Below are 20,104 nucleotides of genomic sequence, written 5' to 3' on the forward strand. Positions count from 1 at the left end.
TTCATGTCCTGCTTCTTTATTAATATCAAATAATTATTGATAATTTCTATATAGAGGGTTTTATTTTAAGGTTATTTGCACATAATCCAAATAACCCAAATCATAATTTTACATGATTTATTTTTTTTGAATAAACACGATGAGTAAAACAGAGGGAAGTATATATTAATTGCGTATTTGAATTCGTTACTACCTAAAAGAAGAAAAGCAAATACTACTACCTCCGTTCCAGTTTATGTGAACTTATTTTCTTTTTGGTCCGTTCCAAAAAGAGTGACCCCTTTCTAAATTTGAAAACAATTTTGCTTAAACTTACAATTCTACCCTTAATGAGAAGCTTTTATAACCACACAAATACTCTGAGCCCCTTTTTGAATTGTTTAGGACCACAAATTCCAAAAGCCTTATTTTTTCAAATAAGTTCACATAAATTATAAAGGAAGGTGTTATACTTTTGCATTCAATCATTTCATTCTTTTGATTTACTCTTTGATTGAAGTGTAGCCTCAATCCCAAACCTTAAAATCTCTTTATCCAATCTTGTGATTCTCTAGTTAGAAATTTGTGCCAAATTCATTTAAGGCTGGAAGGATAAAAATACCAAACAGCACTCAGTAGAGTAATAAATACAACCATCTCTTTCGTTTTCCCCCCTCTTTCATTCTGAGAGAACAGTACTCAGTAGAGTAATAAATACATTACACAACATTTCCAAATTTAAAACACAAAGATTCACTGTCATTCTTCATCCGCCATAACTAGATCTGATGATTTCTCTTTCTTCTTCTAATTTGATGTACACATCGTGAACTCATTTTCTTGAAAATAATAAGGTTATCAGTTGTGAACTGTGAGGATGTTACTCTACGGTCCCCTAACACCTGCTCAGGTTAGTGAATTTTCTAAACCCCATTTTTTGTTCTTTGAATAAAGTAATTTTGATCCGTACGACTGTGGTTTGTGCTCAATGCCTTTCCATTTTGCGCTTTTGCTTTTCCCTAAAATCCATTTTGATCTGGTTTATCAATGTTGTGTTTGCTTTAGTAGAATTTTGTAGATAGGAGTGTTGTGTGGCTATGTTTTGTGCTCAACGCCCTTTGCTTTTGTTAGTTAAAACATGCTTACTTGGTAGATAAGCAGTTGTACAGTGCTTACTTGCTCAATAAGACCTTCCAAACTTCAATTCTCTGATTGTTTTTAGGAGTTTCTATTGTCAGCAGTTTAATGTTATTTAATTTTTTCTGTGAGTTTGTAGTTAAAATGCCCTGGTGTCGTGTGCTTTTGTTAAATGTTTTTATCTTACTCGTTGAAACATGCTTCTTCTCTCTATTACGCGTTGCATTGATTAATGAGCGCGGATTTGTGGACTAAGTAGCGTTTGCTTCATAGCTTTTTTCATTGAACTTAGAGTTAACTCATGCTACTTGATTTTTTAAAGGGATTACTCCCACTCCACATCATTGTATGATGTTCAATGCTTGGGTAAGTGGCATTTAGGATGTTCTCGATGTGTGTATCCTTTGCGTTTACATTTTCAAATTGCAAGCTTATATTTCTTTTATTGGATATTGAACTTCCAAGTTTTACGGGAGTTTTGAGCTTTAAGTCTTTCTTTTTGTCTTCTCGGTTTCAAATTTCATAGAATTTGCTACTTACAAAGTGGTTTAAGTGATCTTTGCTATGTGATTAAGTGTTCCTATTTCCTGGCTTCAACGAGTTGATTTAGGACAATGGATGGTTGTTATAAATGAAATATAACTTTCCTCCGAATGAATTACAGGTGTCATTTTTTCTTGGAATTGTGTCGATATGTGCTGCCTGGTTATATTCAGAGTATCTGGAGTACGAGAAAAATTCAGCATCATCTAAAGTGTAAGTGGAAAAAAACCTCTTCAAAACTGTACTTTTGGTAGCAAAGATGTTGGATGACAATAGTGTTTTTTTTAAAATAAATTTCTTTGACAATATGCAACAACAACAACAAACTCAGTGTAATTCCACTAGTGGGGTCTGGGGAGGGTAGAGCCAAATTGCTCCGACACGGTAGTTTAGGTGCCGCACCCGTGTCGACACGACACTAGTATGGGTGTGGGTATGGAATCCGTACTGGTTCTGATAAAATAATTTTGGGTACTTAGACCACGACGGACGGAGAAATTGAAGATGAGATACAATTTGATTCCCGAAATCATAACTAAAACTGGAGTAAATTTGAAGAAAACAGCATACCTTATCCAGGAAATCAATCCTTTACTTATCTACAACTTGAGAGTAAAAATAAAATCCATACTTTACAAGTTATACGTAAGTATTCCATAAAATTTCTCATAATTTAGAGATATTTTTATATTTTTATTTTCTTGAATTATTTTTAGCCGGATCCCCACATTCGTATCCGTATTAGGATCCGTATCCCCGAATCTTAGAATTAACATCTTGAAGGATCCGACCTCTAGATCCGCACCCGTGTCGGATACCCGCACCCGTGTCCGAGCAACTTAGGGGTAGAGTGTACGCATACCTTGCCCATACCTGAAGAAGGTAGAGAGGCTGTTTTCGGAAGACTCTCGGCTCATGAAAGGTAGAGAGGAAGGAGTAACAGCAAGCAACAATACCAGCAAACCAAATAGAAAACCGAAGTGAAAGAAACAATAAGCAATAACAGAAATCTAATAATAAGAAAATACAAGATTACCATCGAGGAATGCATTAAAACTAATGGAACGAGTAAGGATAGCGCTCGGCTACCTTACCTTGTACCTTAATTCTCAACCTCTACTCCTTACTATCCAAGGACTTGTCCTCGATAAGCTGGAGAATCGCCATATCTTGCCTAATCACCTCTCCCCAATACTTCTTCGACCTACCTCTACCTCTCCTTAGGCCCTCCAAGACCGACCTCTCACACCTCCTTACTGGGACATTTGTGCCTCTTCTTTTCACCTGTCCGAACCATTTAAGTCTCGCTTCTCGCATCTTGTACTCCACAGGGGCCACGCCCACCTTGTTCCAAATAACTTCATTCCTAATTTAATCTAACATGGTATGCCCACACATCCATCTCAACATCCTCATTTCTGGTCCCTTTATCTTCTGGATATGGGAGTTCTTGATTGGCCAACACTCAGCCCAACATAGTCGGTCTGACCACCGCTCAATAGAACTTACCTTTAAGTTTTAGTGGCACATTCTTATCACACAAAGCACCGGAAGTGAGCCTCCATTTCATCCAACCCCGCGCCAATACGATGTGTGACATCCTCGTCAATCTCCCCATTCCCATGTATAGTTGGCCTATGGTACTTGAAACTATCTCTCCTAGGGATGACTTGTGAATCAAGCCTCACGTCTTCGTTCACTTCCTGAGTCACTCCACTAAACTTGCACTCCAAGTATTCTATCTTGGTCTTACTCAACTTGAAACATTTAGACTCCAGGGTCTGCCTCCAAACCTCTAACCTCGCATTAACACCACCTTGCGTCTTGTCAATCAGTACAATGTCATCTGCAAATAACATGCACCACAACACCTCTCCTTGAATGTGGCGCGTTAGTGTGTCGATCGCCAGGGCAAATAAAAATGAGCTGAGGGCTGACCCCTGATGCAACCCCATCACAACTGGGAAGTGTTCCGAGTCCCCTCTCACTGTCCCCACCCGAGTCTTAGTACCATCATACATGACCTTAATAGCCCTATTGTATGCTACAAGAACACCTCTAGCCTCCAAACATCTCCACAGAACCTCCCTCGAGACTTTATCGTAAGCCTTCTCTTAGTCGATGAACACCATATGCAGATCCCTCTTCCTCTTCCTATATTGCTCCATCAATCTCCTAACAAGATGAATAGCTTCCGTAGTCAAACATCCCGGCATAAATTCGAACTGGTTTTCGGAGATAGACACACTCCTCCTCACCCTCAGCTCCACCACCATCTCCCAGACCTTAATAGTATGGCTAAGTAGCTTGATACCCCTATATTTGTAATTTTTGATATCATCCTTGTTCTTGTACACAGGGATCATCGTACTACACCTCCATTCTTCGACATCTTCTTTGTCCTAAAAATGACATTAAATAACCCAGTGAGCCACTCCAAGTCTGCCTTGCCTACGTTCTTCCAAAATTTGGCTAGGATTTCATCTGGCCCGGCCGCTCTTCCCCTGCTCATCTTACGCATAGCCCCCTCTACCTCCTCAACTTTTATACGCCTACAATTCCCAAATTCTCGACGTATTTCGGTGTGTTCCAAGTCACCCAACATAATGTTCCTAACCCCTCTCTTTGTTCAAGAGTTTTTGGAAGTAAGTCTGCCATCTCCGTCGAATATGTTCCTTGTCAAACAAAACTCTGCCTTTCTCGTCTTTGATGCACTTCACTTGGTTCAGGTCACGGGCCTTCCTTTCTCTCACATTGGCTAGCCTATACAGCTTCTTATCCCCGCCTTTGCCCCGAAGTTCTTCATACAGGCGTTCAAGTGCTGCAGTCTTAGTCGCCGTAGCCGCTAACTTCGCTTCCTTCTTAGCCATCTTATACCTCTCCCTATTTGTCCTCTTCTCCTCCTTATCCACACTCTCCAATAGCTTTAGATACATCGCTTTCTTGGCTTTCACTTTACCTTGGACCTCTCCATTCCACCACCAGTCCCTTTTGTGATCGCCAGAGTAGCCCTTCGAGACCCCTAGTACCTTTCTAGCAGCCTCCCTAAATCAATTCACAGTCGTGGTCCACATACCACTTGCATCCCCACTACTCCTCCATGCCCCCATAGCCAGCAGCTTAGCCCCTAACTCCTGGGCTTTTTATATAGCCAAAGCTCCCCACTTGATCCTAGGTAGACTATACACAACCCTCTTTCTTCTCTTTCTCATGATCTCAAAATCCATGACCAAGAGCCTATGCTGGGTCATGAGGTTCTCACTCGGGATGACCTTGCAGTCCGCTCAAAGACCTTTATCGGACTTTCTGAAGAGCAGGTAATCAATCTGGGTCTTGGCCACCGAACATTGGAAAGTGACCAAGTGCACCTCCTTCTTCCGAAAACTTGAGTCAGCATAATCCTACTACTACTACTACTACTACTACTACTATTGTTGTTGTTATTGTTGTTGTTGATGATGCTCTCCTTGCGAAAGTATACAGCATTGAGAAACATTCCTCATTTTTGTACTTTTGTCTCTCTAGAATGAGTATCAGTTTAGTCTCAAATTCAAACATGATGGTAAGTATCATTAAACAGTGCGAGTAAATATATTCCAGTTCTTTGATTACCTAAATGATACAATGACAAAATTTCTTAGCCTTTTATAATATTCATCCTAGTGTCCATTGTTCATATTTTCATGTCTTATGCTCCGTAATTAGTGGGAGTTAAGGTGGCAGGAAGTTGATGAATATATGGTTCTTTTTTTAAAGTTTGGATAGTATGCCTTTACTGCACCACAAATACATGATGCATATCTTCATCCAGCAAGCGCTTTCATCCTCAATCTAATTTTGGAGAGTTCCTCTCACATATCACAGTAGGCATTCTGATATCAATTTGGTTGAGTTGGGAAATGAAGCAGTCAAAGAAGATGACAGAGCTGTTTTATTGGAAGGAGGTGGGCTTCAATCAGCATCGCCCAGAATGAGGAACTCATCTGTGACATCTCAGATTGCTAGGTTTGAAACTCTATATTAGCTATAATCAGATATTCTCAGTTCATCAGCTCATGTAAGGTAAACACCTCAGGTTTTGCTTGATGGATGAAAGTTTCTTGCTTGAGAATCGATTAACTCTTAGAGCAATGTAAGTGGAATTTCATGATCCAAGACTTAAGTTCCTGACCATGGCTCAGCTTGTTGTTTCTCATGTCCACCTATTTATCTGCAGATCAGAGTTTGGTGCCCTTTTGACTTACTTTTACCTATCTGACCGTACAAATCTATTTGGTGAATCAAAAAGGTATAGTAAACCTTTTCCTTATCTTTGTGCTTTCACCATGGGCCAGTGACGTTGTGTATGTATAATTGTTAACCAGAGAAATATTGAAACTGTCTTTTTGAGGTAAAAACAGGAGGACGAGTTTTAACTGTGCAGCATTTGCACAATTAACTAAAATAGCAGGGACAGATGCTGCTCTGTCTCTCCTTTTTACTGTTTTCTTGTTTGCTACAGTTTTGACATTTTAGGCCATGTATTTTTTTCAGTATTAGGATGGATAAGGTGATGTTTTTGTTCCTGAGTTCTGTTACAGCACCCTGTGATTGTGCTTACAATAATAATGTTACATAAAACTGAGTTGGCCCATGTTGTGTGCTATATCTGGATGGAGCATCTTTATATCCTTTCACAATGTGGAGATCCAGATTCAAGGATAACCAGTACATTTCCTTCAAAATAAAAAAGCAAGTACAATCAATATTTGTTTTAAAAAAACTACAGCTGATCAAGTATCATAAACTCTATTTTGCATAGCTTTTTATTAGTTCAAGATCATTTGCAACTTAGCATAAATTTAAAAGCTCTAGTCTTTAATGTTTCATTTATGTGCAGGAAGCTGGTTGTATGTGGTCTTCTGGTTCTAACCAGCTTTTGATTGTATTTGCAGAGCTACAATCGTGATCTTTTCCTCTTCCTCTACTTCTCATCATTATCTCGGCAATTACTTCTTTTACAATCCACCATGATAAGTCACATTTCTCTGGGAGATCCATAATGTATCTGAATAGGCATCAAACTGAAGAATGGAAAGGATGGATGCAGGTAAGTCAGCTTTTGGCATGATCTACTAGCTGATAATCCATGATATCTTTTCTCCTACTTTTTCCTGCATATCTCAGAATGAGAAACTGACTTCATGTTGTAACGTTATCTTTCACCCATTGTTGTGAGTTTTAAATCTCCTCATGACACGAGTTTGACAATCAGAATTGTTGGAGAATAGTAAATGGCTGTAATATATGCAATGAGAAAACTTGGACATGCTTTCCCCTGTTGAGTATGTGGCCCGAAAAAAAAAGGATTGTACTGTAGATACTAGGAGAGAATAGGATGTCTGAGCTTGAATAAACGCCTCTCCCACGGGGGATTGTTTGACTAAGGAAACAAAGAGGTCCATCCGCAGCATTTACAACGGCATAACTTCATTCCATCCGCAGCATTTATAATGGCATAACTTCAATTATAAGGAAAAATTGATGGCATAACTTAAAAGTAAATATTTTATTCCAACTGCAATACTTGGAAATGCACGTTTCTTATACTACTTCGACAACCAGGCAGTATCTTTTGGATAACTCGGAATCAGTGACAGTATTCCTTCTCAAAAACATCTGTCAGTTTATTTTCTGTCTATAAGTTTCAGCTGCATTCGCCGCACCACTTCTGGGTTCTCACATTTTGATCTTTTGTAACAGGTATTATTTTTAATGTATTACTACTTTGCTGCTACAAAAATTTACAATGCTATACGAGTTTTTATAGCTGCATATGTATGGATGACTGGATTTGGAAACTTCTCTTACTATTACATCCGCAAGGATTTCAGCATTGCAAGATTCACTCAGGTACTCTCTTCCCCTTGACTTTGCAGATCTTATGTACAGGAGTTTCCTTAATAGGCTTCTGAAAATTTTACTTTATGATGCACAGATGATGTGGAGGCTCAATTTATTGGTATTCTTTAGCTGCGTTGTCCTTAACAACAATTACATGTTATACTATATATGCCCCATGCACACTCTTTTCACTCTGATGGTTTACGGAGACCTTGGTATATTCAACAAATACAATGAGAATGGGACTGTTATTGCCGGTAAAATCATTGCCTGCTTCTTGGTTGTTATTCTGATGTGGGAAGTTCCGGGAGTTTTTGAAGTGGTTTGGAGCCCATTTACTCTCTTCCTTGGTTGGTAGCTTGGATTTGTTTTTATCTTCCTTCTCCTTAGTCACGACTGATTACTAACGCTTCTGTGTATGCGTATATTTTAGGATATGCTGACCCAGTTCCTTCAAAACCAAAGCAGTCTCTCTTGCATGAGTGGCATTTCCGTTCAGGTCTTGATCGTTACATATGGATAGTTGGGATGATATATGCATACTACCATCCAACAGTAAGTTCTCGTTCAGATTTTTCAACTTTTACCTGTCAGTCAGTCCACAAATGAACTTTTAAAACTGTCAGACTACCTGTCTGTTGTCTTTTTCTGAAATATTCAGTTCATTCCTTAACGGTGTAAGTTCATAATTGATTCAAGTTTCATCTTTCAGGTAGAGAGATGGATGGAGAAACTTGAGGAAACTGAAGTGAAACGTAGGATATCAATAAAAGCAGTTGTCGCCATAATTTCACTTGCAGTATCTCCTCTCTCTTTTTCCACTATCTGGTGTTTCGAACTTCTATCCCATGTTTATATATTGTACAAATTTCAGATGGGATATCTTTGGTATGAGCACATATACAAGCTTCCAGAGATCACATATAACAAATATCATCCTTACACATCTTGGATTCCGATAACGTATGTCTTTTTCTTCTATTGATTGTTCAGTAACTTTGGAAGTTTCTTCTTTCACTAGTGAATAATGTCCTGCCTGTTCCCTTCTAATATACTGTTTGGTGTTTTTATCTAACAGTGTCTACATATCCTTACGGAATGTTACCCAATATTTTCGCAGCTACTCATTAACCCTTTTTGCGCAAGTAAATTTGCATTAGAAAGTTTCATTTGCAGTTCCTTTGTCATATGTTTTAGTTCATGAAAAGGCATTGAAAGTCGGTGAATTCATGGAAGAAATATATAAGTAGATATTGGATTTCAGTTTGTTACTTCAAGAGAGACCACTTATTGCAGTATATTACTTTCTTGACCTGTAGATGGCTTGGGAAGATCACTCTGGAGACCTATATATCCCAAATCCATATATGGTTAAGGTATGAAAGATGAATTAAAGTTTGATTTCTTTCACCCCCAATCAGAAATTGTCACGACCCCAATTTCCCTCCGTATGATGTCGTGATGGCACCTAGTCTCTAAGACTAGGTAAGCCTAGCAATTTGCGGAATAACTGAATATAAAACTGAACTCAAATCTCAACACATGATATATAAATAGAATCTACGATTCAAATAATTACAACTCTCAAAACCCGATAGAAACAAGTCACAAGCTTCTAAGAGCAAATACTAGGTGTCTCTGTACATCAGAGTCTAAAGAAAATAAGGAAAAACAACATAGTAAGGATAGAAGGGGACTCTGAGGTCTGCAGACGCTGGCAGATGTACCTTGAAATCTCCACGTGCGGTCCAACTCACTGGTATCTGGTCTGGTGGGAAGAACCCGGATATGCACAAAAAGATGTGCAGAAGTGTAGTATGAGTACACCACAACGGTACCCAATAAGTGCCAATTATAACTTCGGTAGAGTAGTGACGAGGTCAGGTCAGGACCCTAATGGTTTAAAAGAAAAGTAAGGCAGAAGATATAATAATATTTTGAAATGACTGAGAATTTAAACAATAAGAAGTTTCAGAAAAATATCAGCACAGTAAATAGAAGTAAACAATAGGGGCACTCCCGAGGTACCGCCTCGTAGTACAACAACAACAATAACAACAACCCAGTAAAATTCCACAAGTGGGGTCTGGGGAGGGTAGAGTGTACGCAGACCTTATCCCTACCCCATAGGGGTAGAGAGGCTGTTTCCGAAAAACTCTCGGCTCGAGAAAAAGAAAAATAAACAGTAGACAATAGATCAGTGACAACAATAGAAGATAAAAAATATTAACAGCATCGTAAGAAATAGAAAAATAGGTGTAAAAGCAATAACTATAAACAACAATACTACCATAGAAAACAGTTAGGAAACTACATAAACCACTAACAACCTACCACCCCCGGAAACCCTAACCTACAACCCTAATACTCGACCTCCACCCCTCCCTATCCAGAGCCATGTCCTCGGAGATCTGAAGTCGCGCCATGTCTTTCCTGATCACCTCACCCCAATACTTCTTAGGTCGTCCTCTACCTCTCCTCGTACCTGCCAATGTTAACGTCTCACACCTCCTAACCGGGGCATCTATGCTTCTCCTCCGCACGTGCCCGAACCATCTAAGCCTCGCTTCCCGTATCTTGTCGTCCATGGGAGCCACGCCCACCTTCTCCCGAAATTTTACATTCCTAATCTTATCCAGCCTAGTGTGCCTGCACATCTATCTCAACATCCTCATTTCTGCTACTTTCATCTTCTGGGTATGGGAATTCTTGGCTGCCCAACACTCAGCCCCATACAACATGGCCGGTCTAACCGCCTCGTAGTCCCGTAGTCCCAAAGTAAATATGCAGTGCAGGAGGATCTCCCGAGTAACCGCCTCGTAGTCCCAAAGTAAATATGCAGTACATGGGGATCTCCCGAGTAAACGCCTCGTAGTCCCAAAGTAAATATGCAGTACAGGGGATATCCCGAGTAAACGTCTCGTAGTCCCAAAGTAAATATGCAGTACAGGGGGATCTCCCGAGGAACCGCCTCGTAATCCCAAAGTAAATATGCAGTACAGGGGGATCTCTTGAGGAACCGCCTCGTAGTCCCAAAGTAAATATGCAGCAGATAACCGAAAGATCAATGAATTTATGGCAAGAAAACTTACAGTTAAAGTTCTAATTTAAATCAAGGGAAGCAAGTAATTCAACTAAGCATGTTGCACAAATTTGCAAGTAAGGGTTAAGGCACGTAGACATGCGATACTAGGCTAAACATGATCACTACATATGCTAAGGTAACACAATTAAGGAATTTAAAAGAAGACAACTCAGCAAGAACTAAAATTTCCACAATTAGCCCGTGTACGCACTCGTCACCTCGCGTACACGGCGCTCACATATCACAAAGTGTTACGACAGTACCAAATCCTAAGGGAATTTCCCCCGCACAAAGTTAGACAAGTCACTTACCTCAAATATCGCTTAATCAATCGATAAGGATGCCTTTCGCTCGATTTTCCGACTCCGAATGCCCCAAATTTAGCCAAAAGCAATGAATACAACCACGAGAAACTAATTTAAATAATAAATCTACGACTTTAGCAAAGAATAAAAAATTCAGCCCAAAAAGTCGACCCGGGCCCACGTCTTGGAATCGGGTAAAAGTCCCAAAATACGAACACACACTCGACCACGAATTCACCCATACCAAAATTACCAAAATCCGACACCAAATCGCCACTCAATTCCTCAAATCAAACTCTCCAAATCCCTAACCTCAAACTCCCAATTTCCACCTTAAATACATACTAACTACGTGGGAGAATCAATGGGGAAACAAGATTATTGATAAAAAATAAACACAAGGGACTTACCTCAAGAAACCCCTCGAAAATGCTCTCAAAAATCGCCAAGATCCGAGCTCAAAATGTTTAAAATGAAGAATGAAATAAACCCTCGGAATTGCCCCTTTTCTGCCCAGCGAAATCGCTTCTGCGAGTCCACAGCCGCATTTGTGGCTCCGCACCTGCGGAATTTCCATCGCAGGTGCGGTTCTAACGTAGTCTAGGTACGTCCGCTTCTGCGGACCCAAATGCGCATCTGTGCTTCCGCTTCTGCGGCCAAGGAGCGCTTCTACGCAGCCGCTCCTGCGGACCAAGTCCGCTTCTGCGACCAACAGGCCTCCTAGGCCTTTCTGCTTCTGCGCTCATTCCTCCGCAGAAGCGATTCCGCTCCTGCGGTCTTCACGTCGCATCTACGACCACTGGCTATTTCCCCCATCCCCGCATCTGCGACTCCAAGCTCGCTTATGCGAGACCGCACCTGCGGCCAAACCCACTGCAGGTGCGATGACACCAGAACCAGCCTAGCACCAGAAATCTTCTAAGTCAAAAAATGATCTGTTAACCATCCGGAATCCACCCGAGGCTATGTTACTCGGACTCTCCGAAAATATCGATGGGTGCGTGTCGGATCCTCCAAAAATAATGTATTTTTGGAGGATCCGACACGGGTGCGACAACTATTTTGGAGAGTCCGAGCAACATAGACCCGAGGCCCCCAGGACCTCAACCAAACTTACCAACAAGTCCTAAAACATAATACGGACTTAGTCGAGCCTTTAAATTACATCAAACAACGTTAAAAATACGAATTGCACATCGATTCAAGCCTAATGAACTTTAAAACTTCAAACTTCTACATCCGACGCCGAAACCTATCAAATCAAATCCGACTGACCTTAAATTTTGCACACAAGTCATAATTGACATTACGGACCTACTCCAACTTCCGGAATCGAGATCCGACCCCGATATTAAAAAGTCCACTACCGGTCAACTTCCTAAAAATCACCCAATTTTCCAACTTTCGCCAATTGACGCTAAAATGACCTACGGACCTCCAATTCCACATCCGAACACGCTCCTAATACCAAAATTACCCTACAGAGCTATTGGGACCGTCAAAACTCTATTCCGGAGTCGTCTTCACACAATTCAACCTACGACTGATTCCTAGAACTTAAACTTCCATTTTAGGGACTATGTGTCCCATTTTACTCCGAAACCGAAAACAAATCCTCCCGACAAGTTACATAACCACAAAATGAAGTAGAGGAAGCAATAATTAGGGGTTCAGGGCTAATTCTATCAAAACGATCGGCCGGGTCGTTACATCCTCCTTTTCTTAAAATAAACGTTCGTCCTCGAACGAGTATAGAGACATACCTGAGGTGGTGAAGAGATGTGGATAACTGCTACGCATATCATGCTCGGTCTCATAAGTCGCCTCCTCGACCGGATGACCCCTCTACTGCACCTTCACTGATGCGATATTTTTCGACCTCAATTTTCGAACCTGCCTGTCCAAAATGGCCACTGGCTCCTTAACATAAGATAGATCCTTGTCCAACTAGACTAAGCTGAAGTCTAACACATGAGACGGATCGCCGTGATACTTTCCGAAGCATGAAAACATGGAATACTGGATGAACTGCAGAGACAAGGTGGCAGTGCAAGTCTGTAAGCCACCTCTCCAACCCTCTCAAGAATCTCAAAAGGCCCGATATACCCAGGGCTCAACTTGTCCTTCTTTCCGAACCACATAACACCCTTGATGGGCGAAACCCGGAGCAAAACCTGCTCCCCAACCATGAATGCAACGTCGCGAACCTTCCGATCCGCGTAACTCTTCTGCCTGGACTGGGCTGTACGAAGTCGATCCTGAATCAACTTAACCTTCTCCAAGGCATCCTGAACCAAGTTTGTATCCAATAGCCTAGCCTCGCCAGGCTCGAACCAACCCACTGGAGACCGGCATCGTCTACCATACAAAGTTTCATACGGCGCCATCTGAATGCTCGATTGATAACTGTTGTTGTAGGCAAACTCCGCAAGTGGCAAGAACTGATCCCAAGCACCCCCAAAATCAATCACGCACGCACGGAGCATATCCTCCAATATCTGAATAGTGCGTTCGGACTGTCCGTCCGTCTGAGGGTGAAATGCTGTACTCAACTCCACATGAGTACCCAACTCACGCTGTACGGCTCTTCAGAACCGTGATGTAAACTGCGTACCCCGGTCAGAGATGATAGATACCGGTACGCCATGAAGCCTGACAATCTCGCGAATGTAAACCTGAGCTAGCTGCTCCGAAGAGTAAGTAGTAACCACAGGAATGAAATGAGCTGACTTGGTCAATCTATCCACAATCACCCAAACTGCATCGAACTTCCTCTGAGTCCGTGGGAGCCCAACAACGAAATTCATAGTGATCCGCTCCCATTTCCACTCTGGAATCTCTAACTTCTGAAGTAACCCACCTGGTCGCTGATGCTCATACTTCACCTTCTGACAATTTAAGCAACGAGCTACATATTCCACTATGTCCTTCTTCATCTGCCTCCACCAATAGTGCTGCCTCAAATCCTGATACATCTTTGCGGCAACTGGGTGAATGGAGTACCGCGAACTGTGAGCCTCCTGGAGAATCAACTCACGCAAACCATCTACATTAGGCACACATAGCCTTCCCTGCATCCATAATACACCGTCATCTCCAATATTGACTTCCTTGGCATCACCGTGCTGAACCTTGTCCTTAAGGACAAGCAGATGGGGGTCATCATACTGACGCTCTCTGATACGATCATAAAGAGAAGACTGAGAAACCACACAAGCCAAAACTCGGCTTGGCTCGGAAACATCCAATCTGACAAACTGGTTGGCCAAGACCTGGACATCCAAGGCTAAAGGCCTCTCTGCTACTGGTAGATATGCTAATCTGTCCAAACTCTCCGCCTTGTGACTCAAGGCATCAGCCACCACATTGGCCTTCCCGGAATGATAGAGAATGGTGATGTCATAATCCTTAAGCAACTCCAACCATCTCCGCTGCCGCAAGTTAAGATCCTTCTGTTTAAACAGATGTTGTAGACTCCGGTGATCGGTGAATAATTCACAAGGAACACCATACAAATAGTGCCGCCAGATCTTCAAGGCATGAATAATAACTGCTAACTCGAGGTCGTGGACAAGATAGTTCTTCTCATGCACCTTCAACTTCCTAGACGCGTAGGCAATCACCCTACCGTCCTGCATCAACATCGCGCCGAGACCAGTGCGCAACGCATCACAATACACCGTAGGATCCCGATCCAGTAGGCAACACTAACACTGGGGCTATAGTCAAAGTAGTCTTGAGCTTTTGAAAGCTCTCCTCACAATCCTTGGTCCACCTGAACGGAGCACCCTTCTGAGTCCACAGCCGCATTTGCGGCTCCGCACCTGCGGAATTTCCATCGTAGGTGCGGTTCTAACCTTGTCCAGGTACGTCCGCTTCTGTGGACCTAAATGCGCATCTGCGCATCCGCTTCTGCGGCCAAGGAGCGCTTATACGCACCCGCTCCTGTGGACCAAGTCCGCTTCTGCGACCAACAGGCCTCCCAGGCCTTTCCGCTTCTGCGCTCATTCCTCCGCAGAAGCGACTCTGCTCTTGCGGTCTTCACGTCGCATCTGCGACCACTGGCCATTTCCCCTGTCAGTTTGCAGATATGTATAGTGTAGTCTTGCCCCACATTGGAAGAGGAGCAATATCTCCTTGTAGTGTATAGCTATAAATATGGACCTCTTGTATTGTATTTATCATCTAATATCAATAACATATTTTCTCCCGTGCCTTCTCACATGGTATCAGAGCATTAGTGAGAAAAGATCGTTGTGCGTCATTCCAGCGTTAATCGGGAAGAAAGAACTTAGTCATCGTGCAATTTTTCCAGTGACCTAAGGCTTGTCTAAGTGAAAGTCACTTTCTATCGGTATTGTGCTAAAACCAACACCACCACGAGGTAGATCACCCTCCGACGACAACCCCTGAAATTTTATCCGGCAGAAAAGCCACCATGCTCCTCCACGCACCGGCAACAACTTTTCCGACGAGGGTTCCGGCCACTTTCCGGCCATTTTTTCGCGAAGCTTCTTCAGGATAGTGTGCTCTCCTCAAAATTCCGAGCCTACCTATCTAATTCAAATCAAATTCCGACCACTTTTATATTTTTCCTGCGTGAACTGTAACCTTTCCGGCCATTTTTTTGAAAACATTTCTTCAGGACAGCTTGCTCGCAAAGGAATTCCGAGTCTATCCATTCTGGTTACGACAAATTCCGACAACTTTGGAATTTTCCGGCGAGCTACAGTGTTTCCGACGCAGAACAATGTTCTGTTTTCCTGCTGTAAACAGTGTTTTTCAAGCTATTTCTTCAGTTTTCTCATAGGAATTACTTATTTCCACTATTTCAAGTTAACCCTACTACTGCAAATTGTAGTGACATGGGAATCGATGCTTTGAATAGTCGGATGGTTTCTTTAGCAGATTATATTGAGTTCCTTCAGTATAAAGCATGTAAGCAGACATCTTCTGAGATAGCTTCTGTTGTTCAAACAGGTAATAGCGTGACTTGTTTCTCCCAATCTTCATCCTATGAGTATTGGGTCATTGATTCAGGTACATCAGATCATATTTCTGGTAACAAATCTCTTTTCACTACTATTTCGTATTCTTAATCTCTTCCAAAAGTCACAATGCCCAATGGGTCTCAAACCATGGCAACTGCAATAGGTCAAGTAAGCCCATTTCCTTCCTTACCTTTAAATTCAGTCCTTTATGTTCCCAATAGTCCTTTTAATCTCATAGCTGTTAGTCGCTTAGCCAAATCACTTAAATGCGCTGTTTTATTTCTTGATGACCATGTTTTTATACAGGAACGCAGTACGGGGCGGATCATTGGTACCGGACGTGAATCAAACGGACTTTATTACCTTATCCTTGCTAAATCACATGGACTCACATCTTGTCTTCCTTTTACAACTTGTCCTGTTACTGATTCACCAGATTTATTACATAAACGGTTGGGACATCCAGTTTGTCAAAACTTCAGAAAATGGTATCTGGTTTATCTCACTTATCAGCTCTAGAGTGTGAGTCATGTCAGCTCGGTAAGCATACCTGCTTCCATTTCCCTCGGCGTCTTGATAATCGAGCAGAGTCACATTTTACTTTAGTCCATTCAGATGTTTGGGGTCCTAGTAATCATACAGGAAGCTGAGCTCTGCGACACAGAATGGGTACGGAACCGATATGAACAACTAGCTCTCATTAATGGAAAAAGAATGAACGCAGTGTGTCACGGTCATCTCTACCGTAATAGAATGGCAAGAGCTTTCAACAAAAAGGTTAGGCCAAGGCAATTCACATCGGGCCAATTGTTACTGAAATAGATCTTCCCATATCCGGATAAAGTAAACGGGAAATTCTCACCCAACTAGAAAGGCCCTTACATGGTCCACCAAGTATTAACAGGAGGAGCAATTATTCTTGCAGAAATGGATGGAGAGATTTCGCCAAAACCCATCAATTCAGATGCAGTCAAGAGAAGCTATATTTAAGATTATGTTTGCACTTTCTATTTGATATAACTAAACTACGCTTGACCTAATTCTAGTTTAAGAGGGGATATGTAGGCAGCCATGTGGGTTCGGTCACATCATAATAAAATCATCATTCCCCCTATGGTCAGAAACTGGGGCAAGATCTCGAGTTTGCCGATCTCATCATGTTCGGAATCGCCAAGGAATGTATCGCCAGAAGCATGCATTTAAACCGGGGCAGAATTTTGAGGAGGATCCTCAAAATTCCGAGTTAAGGAGGTTGCAATGTCTCAAAAGCGTGTCACACTCGCCAATTCGACAAGATTATTCGCCCTCATGCATTATCACATATTCCAAACAACTACATTTTTTACAAATAATTTATCAAATGCATGTTTTTTCGAAAATTTTATTTTTATAGCAGCCAGACGTTACCCGGGGTGACTCAAGCAGGACCTCCAGACAAGAGCAAAGGCAAAGCAAGGAATCGAGAGCACGAACCAACCTTTCCCCCCGCAAAATTCAGAATTTTTCTTTGGATGCAGGCATAATGAACATAACAGGAACGTCTGCAAATACATACACACAACAAGATCACTATCTTCACACCGACAAAAGTCGCAAAATGCAAACACATCAACCTAAGAAATGCTTTTTCCTCTCGCATTTAGTCATTGCTTTTCTTGCATAGGGCTAAGCATAGCCCTCATCATTGCATAAGGCTAAGCACTGCCTTCCTTTGCATGAGACTAAACATTGTCTCTATTCCTTGCATAGGGCTAAAACACTGCCCTCACCTTGTATGAGGCTAAACACTGCTTCCGTTATTGCATAAGGCTAAGCGCTGCCTTCCTTTGCATGAGACTAAACATTGTCTCTACTCCTTGCATAGGGCTAAACACTGTCCTCACCTTGCATGAGGCGAAGCACTGCCTCCACATTCCATAAGGCTAAGCACTGCTTTTCCTTACATGAGACTAAGCACTGTCTCCATTCCTTGCATGTGGCTAAGAACTTCCTCCATACTACATAAGGCTAAGTATTGCCTTCCTTTATATAAAACTAAGCACTCTCTCCCCTCTTCACATTAGGCTTAGCCCTGCCCTGCATCTCACACAAGACCAAGCCTTATCTTGTCTCGTTTTCGCATATGACTAAGCATCACCTATTTCCTTTATCAAGTGATCGATATTACCACATACTTGCATTTCATAGGCTGAAACATCGCCACATTGTCCGAAGGCATCATAGTCCACAAGCGCCATCCTCATAGCCTGAAGAAACCATGCCATGGCATGAGGATCTCTCGAAATTGCATACCATTATTCAAAGGCATCATAGTTCGGAGGTACCATCCTCATGGCCCGAGGACACCATTCCATGGCCGGCGAATCCCTTATCATACACTTCATGGCCTAGGACATCATAGTCTAAGGACATCATCCTCATAGTCCAAAGACAACTCTCATGATCCGAAGGGAATTTGCATCATGGTTAAATGTTCGCAATAACCCGTATATATTCGCATGCATCATGTTTTAAGTTTTTCAGGTAACTCGGGGGGCAACCATTCTATAAACAGGAGCAATTCTCGCTCCAGTTTTCGTTCACAACATTCACGTCTTCGATCACATCAAACGTAACCAATGATCAGCAATTGATTACCTTTTGTTCTATAACCGTTCAAATATTTGCCTTGTACATCTGTAACGTTCAATTCGCATTCATAGCTCCACCTAAAATTATCCGTTACTTACAACTCTATCCTACCCAAAAGATCCTTTTTCGAAACATACGACAACTCTTATAACATCTTCATCAGTTTCGTTCGTCGTTGGATCCAGAACTACACACAGCCTGATTCCCCTAACACCAGGGATATGTAGGAAACTCAAGAACCAGGGTTCGGCCCCTATTATTTTTTAAAACACATCATTCCTCACCCACTTCGGACAAAATTGGTCATCATTTTCTTTACCTGACAACTCTTTCATCCTTCCCGGGTAAATAGGGGCAGCTGTTGATACCCAATTTTTCCTCATTTAAAAAAAAAAAATCATTTTGCATCATTACATAATTTACAAAAGTTATACAAGTATTTTTATAGTTTATTCATAATTTTTAAAGATTAAAATTAATTTTGTTCCATTTAAATTACTTGAATATGTATTAATTACCCATTAAATTATCCAAATCTATTATTTGCATTCATATATATGTTTCATAATATTTTTACTTCATTTCATATAATTATATTGGTATTTTTAAGCATTTTACATAATTTTGCAATAATAGCCTATATGCTATGCATAATTACAATTATTACATTATTCATGCTAAAATAGCATTTTATATTTTTTATAATGTTAAGTTATTATTTTCAATCATCTTATTGCATAAGTAATATTTTATTATTTATTAATTATTTAAACAATTTCGTGTATTTAATTTGTAGCGCAAATTTGGAGCCAATTCCGGACCAATTCAATGGCCCAAACACCCACACCTTAGCCCAATAACCCCCAAAGCCCAATCCAAACGACCCCTGTAATTGACCCAGTCGCGACCCGTTAAGCGACCTGCTCGTATACCCTTTAAAATCTCAGTCGTTGATCTCTCAAGATCAACGACCCACAATTATTACCTCACTTTTAATTACTTTAGCCCGTAACCCTAGCCTCATTCTCGACCTGTCCGCCGCCCCTAAATTCTCTCAACCCTCCCATTCTCTCTTCTAAAGAACCCTAGCCGCCTCTCCCTTAACTCCCTCTCCTAATCTCGTTGATAATGGGATCATACCATTATTTGCTTACCATAGCTGGGTTTCTCTGCTACTGGTCACATGGTTATGGTATTACTTAGGTATTTTCCTAATTTTGGCAAATACCATCTCTATATCGAACGGGAATCAACCTCAATCTTGGAGATTTGGACAATATCTCGTCCATATACATGAAGAAAGGCCCGATTCTTCATAACAATTGACCTATTATTTAGTATTAAACCTTAACTAGGGTTTGGAGTTTGATTTCTTTACTTTCCGGTTATTTTACTGACTTGCATGCAAGATTTTATTTTTTTTGTTCGTGTTTACCTGATTTGTTTCCTTATTTACTTGCTTGATTCTACCACTATATAACCCCTCCCCAATTTCCCCTTAGGACAGACTCGGACTCACCTTAAGAATTATACTCTCCCTCTCATTTATT

The 20,104-nt window shown here is 41.3% G+C and overlaps 1 pseudogene; it reads left to right on the top strand.

Annotated features, from left to right (window-relative positions):
* The first annotated feature begins 536 nt into the window (after positions 1 to 536).
* Positions 537 to 18,978, top strand: LOC107778222 (protein REDUCED WALL ACETYLATION 2-like; annotated as a pseudogene).
* The last annotated feature ends 1,126 nt before the right edge of the window (positions 18,979 to 20,104 follow it).

Source organism: Nicotiana tabacum, chromosome 14, assembly GCF_000715075.1.
Source record: "Nicotiana tabacum cultivar K326 chromosome 14, ASM71507v2, whole genome shotgun sequence".
Classification (NCBI taxonomy): domain Eukaryota; kingdom Viridiplantae; phylum Streptophyta; class Magnoliopsida; order Solanales; family Solanaceae; genus Nicotiana; species Nicotiana tabacum.